Source organism: Anthonomus grandis, chromosome 14, assembly GCF_022605725.1.
Source record: "Anthonomus grandis grandis chromosome 14, icAntGran1.3, whole genome shotgun sequence".
Taxonomy (NCBI): Eukaryota; Metazoa; Arthropoda; class Insecta; order Coleoptera; family Curculionidae; genus Anthonomus; species Anthonomus grandis.
In genome coordinates, this window is record NC_065559.1 from 6695746 (window position 1) to 6715154 (window position 19409).

The 19409-nt window shown below is 32.4% G+C and overlaps 1 protein-coding gene across 2 annotated transcripts in view; it reads right to left on the bottom strand.

Moving 5' to 3' along the window:
* Window positions 1–19409, bottom strand: part of LOC126744790 (proton-coupled folate transporter-like) — a 74335-nt gene that overhangs the window by 44450 nt on the left and 10476 nt on the right. Inside the window, exon 1 of one of the 2 annotated variants that reach the window (XM_050452348.1) lies at window positions 10052–10228. The exons of the other annotated variant lie outside the window; for it this stretch is intronic. The gene's annotated coding sequence lies outside the window, so the exon portion shown is untranslated. Of the gene's footprint in view, window positions 1–10051; window positions 10229–19409 lie in introns of those variants that run through there. 2 annotated transcript variants of the gene reach the window in all.

The following is a 19409-nucleotide window of genomic DNA, read 5'->3' on the forward strand; positions in this document are numbered from 1 at the left end:
AACAAAATGACATTCCTAAAATTCTATCGCAAGGCTCCTTAGAAATACGATAACGAATTAAAGCGATTAATTAAATTTATCAACCTAGAAATAGAAAAAAAAAACTTATCAAGCGTCAAAACTTGACGATAAAACTAAGAAGAAGGAGTTAATTTTAAAATCTTTTGGTTTAAATGTTTCTTGAGAATTGGATTTCATGACCACTCGTTTTAGGTACTTTCTTATTAGCCATGAAAATTTGCTCACTAGGAACTAAATTTGTCATATATTTTGAACCGTTACCTACATCAAATCATGTATTTTTTAACTTTTGTAGCACATCTTAAATGAGGTTATGTGATTGCGAAACTATATCATCCGCAAAACGTAGAATTGTCAAGTTTCGACCATTAGGGCTTTGTTTTCCTAATGAGTACTCTAAAAGTATACTCCCAAATGTCATAAAGAGTTTGGGCAACATTGTCTCTCTCTGTCTGACACCTCTGCCGATTTGATTTCATTTAGTATTTTTATGAAGATCTATAATCACTCTGACATTCCTGTAATGCACTTAGAACCTCATTCAGCTCTATCGTATTCAAGGCCTTTTGAATATCTACAAGAGAACTGAACAAGTAAACTGTCACATCTAAACTTTGAAAAGGAGGTGCAAGCAGAAGATTTAGACAGACCAATGCATAAACTTAAGCGAAAGGTTCGCGTCGACAAAAGTGAACAGCCTTTGAACTAGTCTTAAAAATTGCATACAACAAATTAAATATTTTACATTTACATAGACACTTTTTTCAATTTTACCTTAAAGATGTCTTTGATATAACATTAGCATTTTGGTATATCGGAAATTTTGTATGGATTGAGTTTTACTCCAAAACATGTCCAAGCTATTAAACCTTTTCATAAAGAAATTCGCATTTGTACCTTGAAATTAGATTTACGAAGCCATGAAGAGACTTCTCAATCAAAAAATGTATTATTCCTTGAAATGTACTGAAAATGATTATATCATCAAGTTAAACAACACAGATTTCAGTTTAAAGTCCTCGAAGAATGTTATCCATTACTCTTAAAGTGGAAGATACAAAATTCGAAGTGTCTGGGAAATTCAGTTTTCGGGGTATCATGTGGATTCATCTCGTTTTGGTAAAAGGCAATCGCTAAATCTTAACAGTTGACTTCTTATAAAAAAATATTTTATCACCTCGCAGATTTGGTGCAAAAAAAGACCAAGTCTCTTCATATGTTATGCCACTGGCAATTTTTTAAAAAATTGGCTTCATCGGTAATTGACAATTCACTACAATAATCTCCATGCGAAATTTAATTAAAATTGAGCTGGTAGTTTCAAAGCTGATAATAAATAAACAAATGTATCTTTCTTATTAAACATTTCTGAGAAAAATTTTATAATGAAAGTCTATTTCTTTTTAAATTCTCTATCACGTATTAAAATTAATGACGTTTAAACTGGACCACCCTGCATATGTGTATCCCTGAGAAACAATATAATAATAATAATAATAATAATAATAATAATAATAAATTATTTTATTGTTCCATAACATTTACATAGTTTATAATATTTACATACATATAATACTGGAACAAAAGGCTTTTTATTCAGCATCCCTCCCAAGGAAGGGGCTGTTAAAGCCCATGCATTGCTATACACTTTTCATTATAGCACTCAAATAACCTTCACAATAATTCCTCAATTCTTGCCAGTAACCCAATTATATATAAAGTAGGCAAAAAGACTTATATTAAACCAAACTAACAATGTGGACGAATAATAATATTATTATCTACATCTACCCTAGATCTGCTAAACTCAATGATAAAAATCTAAATTTGCTAAAGGAGTTGCTGCCTGATTTTATTTTTTAAATACACAACAGAAAAATTAAATGTATTAATTTTGAATTTATTAAGGGTGGAGGCTATGTTATATGAAAATCTCTTTTTGAAAGACTCTTTATTGTGTCTTGGGATTGTAAAAATATGTTTTCTTCGTATATTAAGATTATGGATATCCGTACGGTATACTACTTTCTTATTAAGATAAATAGGACATTTATATTTAACAATGTTATAAAAAAAGCAAGCCGAGTGCAATATTCTTCTATTGTACATAGAAAGCCAATTAAGTTCCCTGAGCTTATGTGATACACGCTGCCTTCGTTTAATGCCGCATATAAATCGTATACAAGAGTTTTGTACTTTCTGCACTCTTTCAGCTTGAGTTGTGTCCAAATAGGGCCCATAAACGCTATCAGCAAAATTAAAATGTGACAACACAAGTGCTTCACACAATTCTATTTTTGTTTTCCTTTCTAAAGAATGTCGGTGGGGAAAAAGGGATTTCAGGGCTGAGTAAGATTTTTTAATACATGAAGTTATATGTTCATCGAATTTAAGTTTATTATCAATTATCAAACCTAGGTTCTTTGAAGAGTTTCTAAAAGAGATATTACACTGCCCAATAGTGAGTCTTAATTTATTATAAATTATTTCTCGAAGTCTTTCACTGCAGAAAAGTAAAGCCACTGACTTTTGTGGATTTAATTTAAATAAATGATCTTCCGATAGTGCGTTAAGAGTTTTAAGATCTATGTTTAGTCTAAAATTTGCCTCTACAGCATCCTCCGGCTTAAACGAGTATATTAATTGTGTGTCATCGGCGTAGAAATGATATTTACAAAACTTTAAGGATGCTATAAAATTAGACGTATAAATGGTAAAAAAAAGAGGGCCCAAGACACATAACTTTGGAAAATGTACTATCAAGCGTTACTCTTTGCGTCCTTTTACTTAAAAACGACTTAACCAAAGCTTGGGCATTAACACCAAAACCACAATAAGATAATATGGCTAGTAAAATATCATAATTTAGCATATCAAAAGCACGAGAATAATCCAGGAGCACCAATACGCTTGCCTTACTCTCGTCTTGTGCACCAGTAAGTTGATCCGTAACATCCGCAAGTGCTGTCGTACAGCTGTGACCACGGCGAAATCCTGATTGTTTTTCTGGCAAAAGGTTGTTGGACCACACGAAGCCTGAAATTTGGGACGCCATAACCTTTTCCAGAATTTTAGACATAGATGGTAAAATAGAAATGGATTTCAGTTGACTATAGGTCTCAGGATTACTCACTTTAGGAAGCGGAACCACTATAGCAGATTTCCAATCACTTGGAAAAACTGAATCTCCTAAACAACAATTTATTAAGTGGGTCAGGTAAGATATAACAAAGGGGCAGCATAATATTAAAAAAGTGCTTTTAATATTGTCACTTCCAGATGCAGTTGACTTCATGTTAAGTATAATATTAGAAATAGTTTCCTCAGTAACCTGAGTAAAATTAAATTCCTTATTTGTTTTTTTGTTTTTTTTATAAAAATCCAAGAGTTCAGGTTTTGGAGAAATAGTAGAGTTAGCTGCATTGACAAATTGCATGTTGATTTCATTAAGATTTCTTAGCTGATCTGGTATTGTATTTATTTTTTTATTTATGATGCCAACTTTTTTTAATTCCGCCCATTTTTCTTTTGCATTACAGTTTGGAAGCTTAATATTTAGATATGTTTTTTTTTTCAGCTCGAAATGCTGATGTAAATGTATTCCGAAGCTGTTTATAGTATTCCCAATGTTCTGGCAAACGTGAATGACGAAAGCGATTAAGTGCATTAGTCCTTAACTTTTTTAATAATTTCAAATTATCCGTGAACCACGGGCAGTATGGTTTTTTATTGTTTGTTTTTCTAGTTTTAAGAGGAGCATGTGCATTAAGTAGGGTTGTTAATTTTGAGGTAATAAAATTATCTTTTTTATCAATTGTATCTAAGTTATAAATTTCATTCCAAGCGATCATTTCTAAATCCATTTGAAATTCAGCCAAATTAATTTTTTTAAAATTTCTATAAACCACTGTCGAGCTCGGTGGAGCCTCATTTTGAAAAGGAATGTTACATCTTGTGAGAAGATGATCCGAAATATTAAGATCTTCTACCTCAGTATTAATTTTAAAATCACTATCAAAACAGATTAAATCTATAACACTTTGGGTTTTTTTAGTCAATCTAGTTGGCTCAGAAACATATTGACTTAGATTAAAAGTGTGTAAAATATTATTTAAGGTACTGGTGTTTTCAGAATTGTCATCCAAGAAATCAATATTAAAATCTCCCAAGCACAATATTTTATCGGTAGTCCTAAAAAACTGTAAAAGAGTATCCTCAAAGCAAGCAAAGAACTCATTACAATTGGTATTGGGTGGCCTGTATATTACCCCTATCAAAAGACTCGAGCCATTAACAAGAACCTTAATCCAGATATGCTCCAGAAAATGTAATGTTTGATTTATACATAATTTATATTTTAGGAAACTTTTCATATAAACAGCCACTCCTCCCCCTCGCGAAGGTCTGTCTTGTCAGATTAGCAGATAACCATCAATATTTATGGAATTATTAGCAATATTATTAGACAACCAGGTCTCAGTAATGGCAAAAATATCATAACTGTAATTAGATATGTGGTTTTTTATATCATCGAATGAGTTCAGCAACGATCTAACATTTAAGTGTCCAACCTTTAACATATTATAAAAATATTATTATTACTACTTAAGTCTATAACCAAATAACAAGCAAAAAGAAAAACTAGAATATGAAAAAATCTGGAAAACAAGGCATTATACTATAGCCGCTCTGTAGTTAATCTACCTACAATAGAATTATCTTAAAAAAAACATTTAGTATAACAAAATATACATATGTTTAAATATTCATTAACAAAATAATATTGGAGATAACTAGCTTATTACTCTCTTTACTGGGATTTTGTAAACTTACTTATTAAGTATCAACAATAAAAAAAGTTTTAGCAGTTTCAGTTTAATTACCCTAAACATTATACTTAAATTAGCCCCATCACACACCCACAAAAGCTACGGTAAATTTTAACTTTAAAATGTATTGTCACCATTTGGAAAAATAATGAATAGAATAATATACCTCATGAATTCTAGCTGCTTTCTGAGCGTTGGAGCCTTGCTAAATCTGCCTCAGACATAATTCTAGTCACAGAGTTATCTGCGCACCTCACTAACACATTTCCACTCCATACCCAGGTATTTTTTTCACCAAAAGTTAGCTTAGCCCGATTGAATAATGAGAGCCGTAATTTTGTTAAGTCTTCACATATGAACACTGAACCAAAACTTTCTTGAAGATTTACCCTGTATGATATGCCAGTCCAAGCTTGACTTCATTACATAATGGAAGAATTGCAGCATCTAATATACAGGGTGATTTTTAAGTTGATACTTTTTTTTTAACTGTGTATAGAACTCGGTAAAATAAACATTTTTTTTCAAATAACTTTATTCAAAAACCGAAAAATAAAAACATTGCATTGCCAAAATGTTATAAAATGAGTCCAATACAATCCTCTCTAATGTAAATAAGTTGTTCAAAGTTGTCACCTTTAACTTCAACACAAAGATTTGCTCGACGTAACCACTGTAACGGCACGCAATAGAGAAATCGGTTTTTGTCTAACTGTTGCCGCAGCCTGCTCAATACGTGCTATTAGTTCTTCTTGTGTGTCGATAGGCGTCTTGAAAACTAAACTTTTCATATACCCCGACAAAAAAAAGTCACATGGATTTAGGTCTGGCGACCTTGGTGGCCATGTAACTGGTCCATTTCGGCCAATCCACCGATTTGGGTAACTTATATCCAAAAATTTGCTCACTTCTCGTCTAAAATGGGCAGGTGCTCCATCCTGCTGGAGCCACATAGCTTGCCTGATATTCAGTGGCACGTCTTCTAACAGAACAGGCAGATTATTTTGCAAAAAGTCTAAATAAACATCGCAAATTCAAACGGTCTGGTAAGATAAATGGTCCAATAAGTATCCCATTCACTATTCCTGCCCACACATTAGCAGAAAAGCGGCGTTGAAAATTGCATGGGGATTATCAACAGACCAAACATGCGTATTTCGAAAATTGTTAATTCCGTTTCGGGTGAATGTTGCCTCGTCCATGGCTAAAATTTTGTTCGAAAAATGTTGATCATTTTCATGTTGTTGTAGGAACCATTCACAAAACTGAACTCTGCGGGGGAAGTCTTCAGGCAGTAGCGCTTGGACACGTTGAACGTGAAAGGGATTAAATTGATTCTCGCGCAATGTTGTCCATACTTTTGTTTGACTTAATCCGACCTGCCCTACAACAACTCGAGTACTTGTTGTTGGATCTTCTTCGATGAGATTTAAAATTTGTTCTTCCCTTTGAACATTTTCAGGTTTCCTTCCTCTTTCTGCATGCCCTCCACGATGTTCTCGTAAATCGCCAGTATTCCTAGCCCGTTGAATAAGGATTATGAAACTTCTGGGTGTAGGATGATTCCGAAGGAAAGCGGTCTGCGTATAATACCGAAGCAGCAGCAGCACTTTGAAGACACTCTTCATAAATAAGCAACATATCCACAAGTTCATTGTTTTCATAACGATGTGCCATTTTTAGGATTTGCAAATTTAAAATAAACCAAAAGTGTCTAAGACTAACTGATCGGTACAATGCGTGATCGATAATACAAAAATTCAAGCAACAACTAAACATAAACAGACGATGAAAAACAAATCCATATTCACTTTTTTTATTCTGTATGTCCCTTGTTTTTAAGTGTATCGAAAAAAGTTTTGAAGATTTGAAAAAAATGTATATTTTACCGAGTTCTATACACAGTTAAAAAAAAGTATCAACTTAAAAATCACCCTGTATAGTAAAAATTAAATGGTGAACCTGACCTAGTAGACTAGTGTCTATATATACAATCTTCTGTTTAGATCTTTTAAAGACTGTTGGCATTTATAATTTTTAATGCAGGGTACTAAGTCCATTGAAAATATAGAGAAAAAGGTTGGATTGCAATGCGAATCCTAACCCTGATGAGACTTAAATATTGCTACTGATTAAACTTGATTTGCAAATGAAGCCAACGCCAAAGTAAACCTCTAGTTGGTTTGTGGTTTTAATGGCTTCTGCTACGAGGCAATCTGCCAGCACGATTTGGAGATTCGGGAAAACTGTCGGTTATGTACTTACCCTATTCCCCGAATTGATATTTTCACAATTTTTAGTACTGAAATGCATGGTGACGCCTCCCCTACGATGGCTACCGTGAATAGGTTCAGCTACCACTGGCAAAGGGCAAGGACAGGAAAGGGTCTAGGAAGGGTTCTAAACGATAGGAAAGGAAAGAACGACCACGTGTTGACTGGGTGCAGGATGACGCGGAAGTGGGCTTGATACTTTCACTAAATCTACTTCTTAAAGGCACGTTATACGGCAAGGGGTAGGAAAGGAATCTGAAGGATAGGAAAGGAATAGAACCACCACGTGTTGACTAGGTGAAGAGAAACCTCTAGTTATTATTTAATACAAAACAAGAAATGGTTGCCTTATCAAAGGCTCTTAAAAAGTCCTAGGAGGCAGAGTCAACCTTCATTGCACTCTGAAATGCTGTTACTAATAAAGTTTTTATAGAAAACAAAATATATTGTAATGCATAGAACAAACTATGTTATTTTTTGCTTATCACTAGTCGAAAATTTTTTTAATTAAGATGCATTTCTATTTCACTTCTAGAATAAAGAAATTTATTTGATAGCACATTTGTCATAAATTTTAATTAATAAACTTGATGGTAAAATCTATCAGGTACGTTATTTAATTTGAGAACTTTTGTAATAATGTAAATGGTTACGATTACGCACTCACTTTTCAAATAATTTAGTAAGTATTACTGTTGGGTAATTTAAGCTACTCTACTTGAGTGTTTTTTAAGAAAAAAAAGTCAACATTTAAATAAAATACACAAACATTTTCAATAAATCATTAAAAAGTTGCGAAGGAATCGTGTTCATTTTTGTTATGCATAACTGAACATACATAGTAAACGCATCGTTAATATAAAAGTGTGTTCATTTCAATTTATAATGTTTTCAAAAATATTTCAAATATTTTCACGTTATTTTTTCTACAACGTAACTTATGTTTAAGCTGAAAAGTTTCCTTCCAAAACCATCAACATTTGAAAAATTATTTTAATCAACAAATTAAATATAAAAATTATTAGAAATAACTAAAGAAAATTTAAATTTATTTGTTAGTTAATTTATATTTTATAGATAAAGGCAAAATATTTCCGCATATATGACTAAAATAAAAATATTTAAAAAATTTGTTATTTCTATATGGACTTCTTTGTCTGGTTTGCGTAAAATCGGTAATGTTTTAAAATGTGAAATTTAAAGTTTCTGATTGTTACTATCATATGTTATATCACTTTTCTATCGTAGTAAATTATTTAGTAGAATGTTTTTTCTTGAACAATCGTGTGTGCAAAATAATAATGGAGAGTTAATGTATAAGATTAACTTGCTAAGTAACATAGACTTACTAAATTAATATTATTGCAAAATTTTTACAAAAAATTAATAAACATTAATTATTTGCTTCACTAAAGCATAAAGTCGCGGTTTGGCAGCCATCCTACGAAGCATTAAATCAATTGGACGAAGAAGTTACCATATAAATTTTGCCTAATTATAATAAAAAGTGATAGTAAAGGTAAACAAACAGGAATATATTTGCTGACGTAGTCAATAAATAGCATCTAAATTAATTAAAATAGTATAATTTTAATTTTGAATAAAACTCCTAAAGAGAAGATTCAATTTACTATCATTAGTGGTAACATTTTCTAAAGTCACAATTTCCTACTTTTTGATGACTAAATTGCTTAATTAGTCATTTAACTGTAGAAAGAAGCTGTCAAAATGATTATTTTTATACAGGGTGTTTCAACTCTATTTACACACTATTTTTTCGCTCCTGTATATGATATAAAAAAAGCTAAAGATTTTTTGTTTGGAAATAGTAAGTTTTGTTGACAGTATGGGTAAATATACAGAGTGGCTCAACAACAAGGTTTTCTTTGTCAAGTAAGTTTTACCAATTTTTCACTCTTTATTTAATTCTACATCAGAAATGTATAATACAGTGTACGTCAAATATTGATGGTTTTTGAGCTAAGCTTGTAAATAAACATCTATATAAATAAAATAACTAAAATTTATGACTTACAATATTTTCAATTTACAATTTTTTTTTATTATATTATTCAATAATTTGGAAGGTTTAGTATCTTTGGAAATAGGGGTGGCCAGCTCGATCACCTGACTTAACAGCGCTAGATTTTTTCTTGTGGGGACAAGTTTACAGTGAAGAAATTTGGTGGATTTAAACAACAAAATTACACGTGCTTGTAGAGCAATCTTGGAAAAAGTAATAAGAAGCCCATGTACCACTGAACTAATAAAAGGTACGAACTCTGTCAAACCGAGAACGGTCAGCAGTTTGAACATTTACTATAAGTTTTTTTAAATTATTACTTAATAATGAAAACTTTATTTTAAAGACACTCTGTATATTTACTAATACTGTCAAACAAAATTGTCTACAAAATGTTCCAGTTAATACCATTTCAATACCAATTAAAAAAAAAAAAACTTCTTCTCAGTACCATTCCAATATATTGTATTTTGTTCATTTATCTAATATAATCAAGTTATTGGCATAGTCTATTTATTATTCAGCAACAAAATTTATCTCACATGATTTGCAATACATCGATGTGATCAAAGTTCCGATACTTTTGCTTTCGATACATCTTTTGATATCAGTATTGATTTTTCTTGATTTTGTGCATTCCTATCTTTATTGGTAAATTGGAACACAAAATGTAAACAATTACTTTTTTATCAGACCAGACTCTGTAAAAATGCTAATTATTAAATTAAATTAAAATTATAATTATACTTCATATTTCTTTAAGTGGTTATAAAAGAGAGAGATTCAACTATCAGATTCACTATCAAAACAAACACCTAATCGTCAAAAGAAAATAAGAGTGACAACGGATCTAACGAAAGTGCATAGCGAAGTTCTTCATTATAAAACAAGTGGCGTCGACTTACCTACAAAGTAGAACGAACCCGGCGCATTTATTATTAAGGTACCAAACCAACCGACTCAACCACACAGAAAAGCGCACTTTCGCTTCGAATGCACCAACAAGCCGTAAAAGGTGGACCCTACGAATTACTTAATAAATTCGATTGAATTCGAAATCTGTGAGCGCGGAGATCGTTTCGACGAAACCCCACTTGAATTTTACGTATTATCGGACCGTTTTCCAAGACCTACCATCATTGTTCGCACCCCACCATCGTCCAAATTATTGTTAGATAACTCTCGATGATGCTATTTTTTTTAATCGGTGTGAATTTATGCCGGTAGCATTATCCTATGGTATGCAGTAATTGGTTTTTGTCTAATAATTTCGATTGACGTAAAGCTGAAAAAAAATTGCGAAAGGCGTGGATTGGATCTGTTATGAAAAAAATTGGCAAGGTTAAATTTAGAGAGCCACAGGGTAGACAATGATTATCAATATATAAGTATGTTTTTTTACAGGTACCTGATAGTAGTTTGTTAACATTTGAATGGAAGTCCATATTTTGTAAGAGAATATATATATATATATATATAGATTTCTATATAGGGAAGCCTTTATCTCCAAGAAGAAATGCATGTAGATCATTTAATAGTAATAATATTAATAATAATAATAATAAAACTAAACTGAATGGTAAGAACATTATTAAAGCGGTTAATACCTACGCTATCCCTGTCTTAACGTATTGTTTTGGAGTCATTAGGTGACAAAGACTGATATAGAGGAGATTGAGAGGAAGACCAGAACAACCCTCACGATGTTTCGAGCATACCACCCTCAGTCAGCCATCGAAAGACTTACTCTTTCCAGATCCCAGGGTGGCAGAGGACTAACTGATATTTCTTTTCTCTTCAAAAAACAAGTAGTAGATCTTCTGAAATACTTCCTCACTCTTCTCTTCATAGAGCAGTGGTGCTAGCGGATAACGGATACACACCCTTGAATCTGCGTGAAGGTATAGCAGAACACATTACTGTAACAAGATCAGAGCACACAGCCATTAAAGTTGGGAGCAGAAGGCAATACACGGAAACGAAAAATACACGAACTTAATGCCGAACATGTCGATTATGAAACGTCGAACTGCTGGTTGACTCGTGGAGATCTATTTCCTGAAACTAAAGGCTTTATGTTGGCTATACAAGACCAATTGATTGCTATAAGAAATTACCTTAAGTACATTACTAAAGATGAGAAAGTAATCGACGATCGATGTAGAAAATGCCTGCGCGTACCGGAGACAATTCAACATATAACATCAGGATGCACATCTCTATCAGCTGCCGAATATCTGCACCGACATAACAGTGTGGCAAAAATTATTCATCAAGAACTGGCAAAACTTTATCATCTAATTGGCGAAACTTGCCCCTATTACCAGTACAAACCAGAAGCCGTACTTGAAAATGACGACTTTCGCCTCTACTGGGACAGAACTGTTTTGACCGATAGGACGCTGACTTCAAACAGACCAGATATAATCTTAATAAACAGAGCCCAAAAGAATACCTTTCTAATTGACATAGCAGTGCCAAATACCAATAATGTGCTAGAAACGACATAAACTAAACTTGCTAAATACGCAGATCTAGCTCACGAGATAAAACAACAATGGAGGCAAGATAATATATATATATACTCCCTCTATTTATTTCATCCACTGGAATTGTCCCTTTAACACTATCCAAAAACCTTAACGCATTGGGTCTTTCCTCCTGGACGATTGTCACTATACAGAAATTTGTTATACTGAATACATGCAACATTATTTGAAAGTTCCTAAATCTACCATAGCAAAATTCATCTTGCCTTTAGGCCGATGAAATTGACAACACCGCTATCAGCGAGCTAAAACAGAATAATAATAATAATTTACCATTTACCAATAACAAAAAAAAAATCGAAGAATTTGTAACTAAATAAAAAAGCTAATAATGCAGGGGGATCAACAGGCCATAATATGCCTTTAATTTAGTTAAATGTATTATGTATTTCGGCTGTGTAAAGATCCATTATCAGATACAGAACATCACAAAAAATATATACGTTCAACAAATCAAAGACTACCAAACTTATCAAAGACTACCCGTTATAAAAAATTAAAAAAAAACTGTTTATTAACATTCTTATTTAATATTACCCTTAATAGCTCATAATACCCTTATGGTACACTCTTACCTGTCGCCAGAGGCGACTACTTATAGCAGCTGTCCTCTGTCTTAATCTATAGTGTAATCAATAAATAAAAACTAAACTTGCTAATACCTATTTAGTCCCTATTTATCTTGTGACCTTTCCGTCTTCCCTCTGATACTCAATACTCAATACTCAAACATTTATTTCCCTAGACTTATACAAATAAGTATCGGATAATGTCAAAAAATAAAACTATAAGACCCAAACATACAACTTTTAAAAGGCCTTAAGAAAAAACAATAAAAAAACTACAATTAACTAAAGACTAAGAATATAAGAAAACTACAGCTTTTAACAAACAAAAAAATACGAATTATGGAAGTAAGAGTGAGACGCTGCAATTTAAATATTCTGTTACCATATAAAAGGAAATTTTAATTAAAATTCTTTTCAATGAAGCTTTGAAATTATTAACCTTCTCAATTTTTTTTTATTTCAATGGGAAGATTATTGTATCATGTATTATTGGCTGTTTGCCACTTTAGTTAATTTATGTTTGGATAAATCCAAATTTAAGTTAACTCTGAGTTCATAGTGGGTACCTCTAGACAAAGAATAGTCAGATAGGTTACGCTCTATATGCATGACCGAGTTGAAAATAAATAGGCAAGGAAATGGCATAATTTTCAAGTCTGGAAAGAGTGTTCTACCAGAAAATGCATAAGGCTTAAATAAAATAGTTCTAATTATTTTTTTCTAGGCCGTAAGAACTTCACCACTTCTAGAACAGTTACCCCAACACAATATGCCATTATGATAAACATGACTGGACATAACCATAGTAATAAAGAAGTATCAGGCCAATATCGATTTTATTACGTATTAACTGCCAGATCACATAGGCATAAATTGATAATTTCTTTAAAACCATATTTACAGGATAAGACCAACTAAAATGTTCATCGATTAATATTCCTAAGTACTTGACAACCTTATTTTTTTCTATAGTTTTGTTATGCAATTTAACGAGCAAGCTTCTATTTAAATCGGTAAGAATAAAAAATATCATTTCAGTTTTTGACACATTAAGCACTAGGCTGTTCCTGCTACTAATACTTATCATTCAATCAACTACCCCGGTTGAACCTCTAGATAGTTCTTCTAAGTCACCACTCGACGTCGATATAATAACATCATCCGCAAACGCAGCTATATGGTTGCCAGGAAATTCGTTCAAGATGCTATCAAAAAATATGATACCAGCACCAAGTAGTTTTAAAGTAAGCATTGCTAATCGTATAAAGACAACCCGTACTACGGAAATAAGAGAAGAAATAATAGCTTCGGATATTCATTCAACGGGATTTAAGTAGAGAGTCCCAGGATCCCAGGTTAGAGTCTCCCGCAGGTAGTAGAGGAGCAAGTTGTGCTACCCTGAGTATAGCGACCACAAGAAGAAGATGAAAGAGTATCACACCCAAATTCTGGCTGAACCTTTAAACGTTATTTTTACTGAGCAGCAACAGGAAGCCAAAAATAGAGACAGAAGAAGAAGAAGTCTGTAGTGCGGCGCAATGAATGGATAATCGAAGTTAACGAAGCACTCATACGATACTACAGATTTACGAAGTCAGAATCAGATATGATGTTATATAGAAATAGTGTGCTTGCCCAATTGAGTGTCTTACATCCAGAATATGGCGCCTTGAAACAGAGACTAGCAAACCACATAAGAGTCATTATAAATAAAAATTCAGTCCCCATTGCCACTCTTAATCAGATAAAAGATGACGAAAAGAAATCGAAAACATCCAGCCAGATAGTCATAAAGTGGTACAAACGTTGCAAAATGATCCAGAAACAACTGAAAATATCATTGACGATCCATTAGCAGCTGAATTAAAAAACAATTTTTATTTTTTGTAGAATGATGTCCACATTCTGGGGTTTTGTTTATAAGGTAAAGGTGAAAAAGGGTCTCTAAGGTACTTACTTTAGTTAAAACGAAAATTGTCGCATATATTATGGTTAGGAGATGACAAACAATCATTTTTTTTTAAATTTCCAAAATTTTGAAATACAAATACACTTTTAAAAAGTTTCTTTGTAAAACATATACCCGACAACACAATGAAAACAATCTAAAACTCATAATAATTGTCATTTCCCTACAAAAAGTTTTTTCATACCTTCAAAAGTCCCTCAAGAAAGTTTAAATTCAAAGAACGAAACAGGGACGGCTTCTAAAAATAAATCTTACGAGCAGTAACTTATTTAAAGTCATACACACGTATTGTATTCCTGCAATAACTTATTTCTTTGGTATTGTAGAATGGACTAATTCTGACATCAAAACTTGCAAAGAAATCCATAACGCTATTAACAGAGGCTAAACAATATTACCCCCTAAGAGGGAATAGCAATGGCAAGCAACTTAGTCAACAAATGTCTAACTCGCGATCATTCTTTTTGGAAAAGCTTTAATATCCGCAATACATAGAGCGGTATGTTAAGCAGACGATTCAATGCTGCTTATACTTCTGGAGCTTAAGGTTCAAACTAGGATAAAGTCAAAGTCAAGAAGTAGCTTTATTTGTACGAAACAATATTGTGTACAAAGCCTTAAATTTTAATTTCTAAGTTGGTCAATATACAAAGCACATTCACTATTCTTTTAAGTTGCATAGAAATGAATAGAGGGTAATATTAATTAAAACTAATGTAGGACTTGTGTTATATGGCTCAGTAAAATACAGTTCCTCTATGAACTTTCTGTAAATAAGACACACAGTCTCCAGAATTAAAATCCAGTACAATGTTAGGACAGAGTGACTAAGGAACAGTGGTCTAGATGTCTGACGCATTTTTGCTTAACATATCCCACGCAGTGTCCGTTTTTGTTATAGGAATACTGAACAGGACCTCCAGAATACAATACGAATAACGAAGGTGTGATTCGAGAAATGATGAGAGAAATATGACATACGTGCCACTGCCAATCCCAAGTTGACTATGACGAGCATAGCAACCAGAAGACAGATTCCTGTTTAAATGAATTATGTGGGTTTCAAATTTGTAGCAAGAGGAACTATGCAGTATATGAATAGAACAGAACAATGTTTTATTGTTCAAAGATATGTCACCTAAGTAGCACTTAAAGTTCAGAATATTGGTTTTGAAAATATTGAGCACGAGACTATTACAACTACACCATCCCTGCATATCGCGAACAATTATAATAAGGCTTTAATAATAATAAGGCTTTTATTTCCAACAGTCACTCACTTACAGGAAATACAGAAAGAATTGTAAACAACAGGTTTAAGGTTTAAAATTAAATAATACAATATAATATTAAGCTAAAGGAAAAATTATGGAAGAGGCTTTATAGGCTAATAAAAATTTTAGAAAACATACATTTATTTAAAGCATTACCTACCTACAAAATCTCTAAGAGAAATTCAAGATTTAAGACTATTGATTAAAAAATCCTACTAAGAAAGACATTAAAGCAACAAAGAGATCCAAGGTGTGGTTACAAAGGGTATTAAATAAGTTACAGGTATAATAAATCGGCGACCTTCTAAAAATGTTATTTATTGCTCTATTACACTGAAATGTTCGAGAGTTTCTAGAGTTTAATCTGGGAACAACAAAGTAAATTTGATTTAACAATGAGCTACAGTCGATTTTATAATTAACTAACTTATATAAAAAGATTTTTAAAGTTGAAATTTTGGTCAAATCAACACCTAAATCTTTAATTTCAAGACACCTAGTCAAAGGAAAATTTTGTATTTCATAATTATGCTGAATAAAATTTTTGTTTCTACAAAGAGTTACCTGAAAACACTTTGACACATTAAGAAAAAGTCTGTTATTCTGACACCACTCATATATATTATTTAGTTCAGATTGAAGCAGTTGGCAATCAGATATGGTTTCCATTTTTCTATAAATTTTTAAATCGTCTGCAAAAAGCAGCTTAAGACATAAAATAGTCAGTGCAAGGTCATTGATAAACAACAAAAAAAGAAGCGGTCCCAAGTTTGCACCCTGCGGGACACCAGATCTTACGATGTATGATTGGAGCGAAAACCCACGATTTCGACAAATTGGCTTCGGTCTAGAAGGTACGAAGAAAATAATTTTAATACATTGTCACAGCAACCCAGATAATAAAGTTTTATCAATAAAATAGTGATATCTACTTGATTGAAAACCTTCTGAAAATCCATGTACACAACATCCACTTGACTTCTGTTGTTTAGGGCTTGATATATGTATTAGAAAGACAACATAAATTAGTGATACATGATCTTCGTTCCATAAAACCATGTTGATCGGGCGATATTAGTGTATCTACTTGTGCGTGTAATTGTTTGTTTATACAATTTTCAAAAAGCTTAGAAAAATTGAATAGAATTGATATCGGTCTATAGTTTCTAAGTTCTGACTTGTCGCCCTTTTTAAAAACTGGAATAACTCGCGCGATCTTCCAACAAGACGAAAACGAACCTGTTTGAATGGATAAGTTAAAAATGTGAGCTAATGGTTTCGCTAAAGGTGTAACGCAGTCTTTAACTAAAAAGCTTGGAATAGAATCGGTACCACATCTTAATCTGTATTTGAGTTTTTTGGATGCTTCGATTATATCGGACTCTTGAACAGGATTAATTAAGACTGTGTTTTGATTATGCAGTAAAGTATGAGGAACAAAGTTGCTTGCATCTGAATCAATGAAAACGCTCTGAAAGAAATTAGCAAAAGCCTCGACCATTGACTTGGGATCCGAGAACTCATTAGTGCCATCTTTCACCACACCTGGTATTCTGGAGTCGCCCTTCTTCATCTGTATGTATATCCAAAACTGAGAACTGTCAGCGTGGATATTATTTTGTAATTGACGTAAATAAATTAGAAATGTACTATCAAGTAGTGTTTTAAGACTTAGTCTAGCTATTCTTTATTTTCAATTAAGCGAATGATCTCAGAAGTGTACCAAGGGGGATATCTTCGTTTCCGATTTATTTTTAATGGTACAGTGGTTTTAAAACATTATTAATTAAGTTATACTAAATGTCACAGGCTTTGTTAACGTCTGTGCATTCAAACAATTGCTTCCAATCGATATTCAAGATTAATTCATATAGAAGAGGAAAATTTGCCTTACGAAAGTTAAATGCATCAGGAGCAGTTTTGCACAACCCAAAAGGAGACGATTTTCCATAATTAAATTGTCAATATTGATAAGTAAGGGGAGGGTGAGGTGGGGTGGTGTGATATATTTGCGGGATGCCTGTCATGCCAGAGTATCGTTGTATCATTTGCAAAAACTGTAAAGTATCTATTAATGTTCAATCGAGGCAAGTTGTTAATGTACATTAAGAATAGCAGGCGACCCAAGACTGATCCCTGTGGGACACCAAAAGAAATAGGTTGTTCAAAGAAACATGAATTATTAAAGAAAGCTCTCTAGTCCTCTGCTTACGATGTGATAAGTAAGAGCAAAACCAAATCAATGCGACTTCTCGAAATCCATAAATTTACAGCTCTCTTAAACATGGTTGGTCTATATCACAGAATGCCGAAACTCCAATATTGCCTGTACTAAGTCTAAGATACAGCTCCCCAAGAGAGCCAAACATAGCATCACTTGAATTTCTAGATTTTAAAAATCCAGACTGGTGCATATAGGAAGTTGAATTGGAAAATTAGTAAATGGGAGGATGTCAACGAGATTCGGCAGAAGTACAGGTTGACCTCGAAGCAATTTTCCTTTAAAACTGAAAGATTTTTGGTGGCTATACAAGACAAAGTTATTCCAATGAGGAACTATATGGACTAGCGGACTCTATCCAGCATATTAAAGGAGGTTGTCAGACATTTTTTTAAGTTGAGAGTTCGTAACACCTACAAGAAGTCCATGCACTTCTCTCTAAAGAGGAGATTATTTTAATTGGACTATTTGTTTCTCAAATATGGTTCATATGGACGATATTACGAGGTGATACAGACGCAAAATGCCAAGAAATGTAATAAAATAATTTTCAGCTATACTTAAAATTCGATGAAGCTTTTTGTATTAGAGCTCTTTTGACTACCCAGTGCCTTACAATTCAAAGTAACATGTTATAGGCCCAGCTGACAAAAAGTTCATATTTAATGTTCCGATTATATCATTTTGTTCATAAGGAAATAAAATTGATTATCATCCTGATGTCAATCTGGACAATTTCTTTTTCTGTTAATTACTTTATCCAGTGTAACCATCATTCAGTATCGGTAAATAGGACGTCGTTTTGTGTAATAACCTGACAAAATATTATTTAGGTTACAATTTCTCTTTGGTACAACGGTTTTAAATCAACTTCTCCTCGTTCTCTATTGGGAAACGTTATTAGTTTATCATAGTTGACAAACTTAACATCTTGCCAAATAGTTTGGACTTGAATCATATTAATGAATGGAAGAGTGTTTCACCTTATAAATTTTTAAGGAAGATATATTTCGACTAAGGCAGAATAATAATAATAATAATAAAATAACCCTTCTCTTTCGAAAATAGTGGAATAAATTAATCACAGAGTATTTAATGAAGTTGCACTTTGTAAACATAGAGTAAGTGAGTAAAGTAATAAAGATGATAAATATGAAAAATTATTCGGCCTAAAACGGCTGCATTAGGTGAGTAATTCTGTATTTTCTTATACATGACTCACTATAGAAAAGAAGTTTTACCTAGAAAACAGAATTTATTAATAATGCCAACGACCTATAAGAAAATTATCAATATTAGAAGACACTTTTATAAGTTTGTGTAACATTTTCTGAATTAACACTTTTAATATTTATTAAATATATTTAATTAATTCAATTTATTAAATTATTAACTCCCTTTTTTTTTAAATAAATACACGTTTATTTGCCTACATAAAGAAATCTAGAAATTACATCAATATAAAACGGCAACAATTAAAGCAAAAAAAAATTGTAATTTGTAAGTGTTTAGTTCACAGCCTTGCTTTAAATTTATCAAAAAAACAAAATAAATTGAGTTTAAATTGATTAAAATTTTATTCTACGCTCTTGTCCTTTTTACCGTACATCCGCCACTGTCTACAAGGATAAGTACAGATGTCTTACTAAGTGTCACTGACATTTCATAAAATTATCCGGTA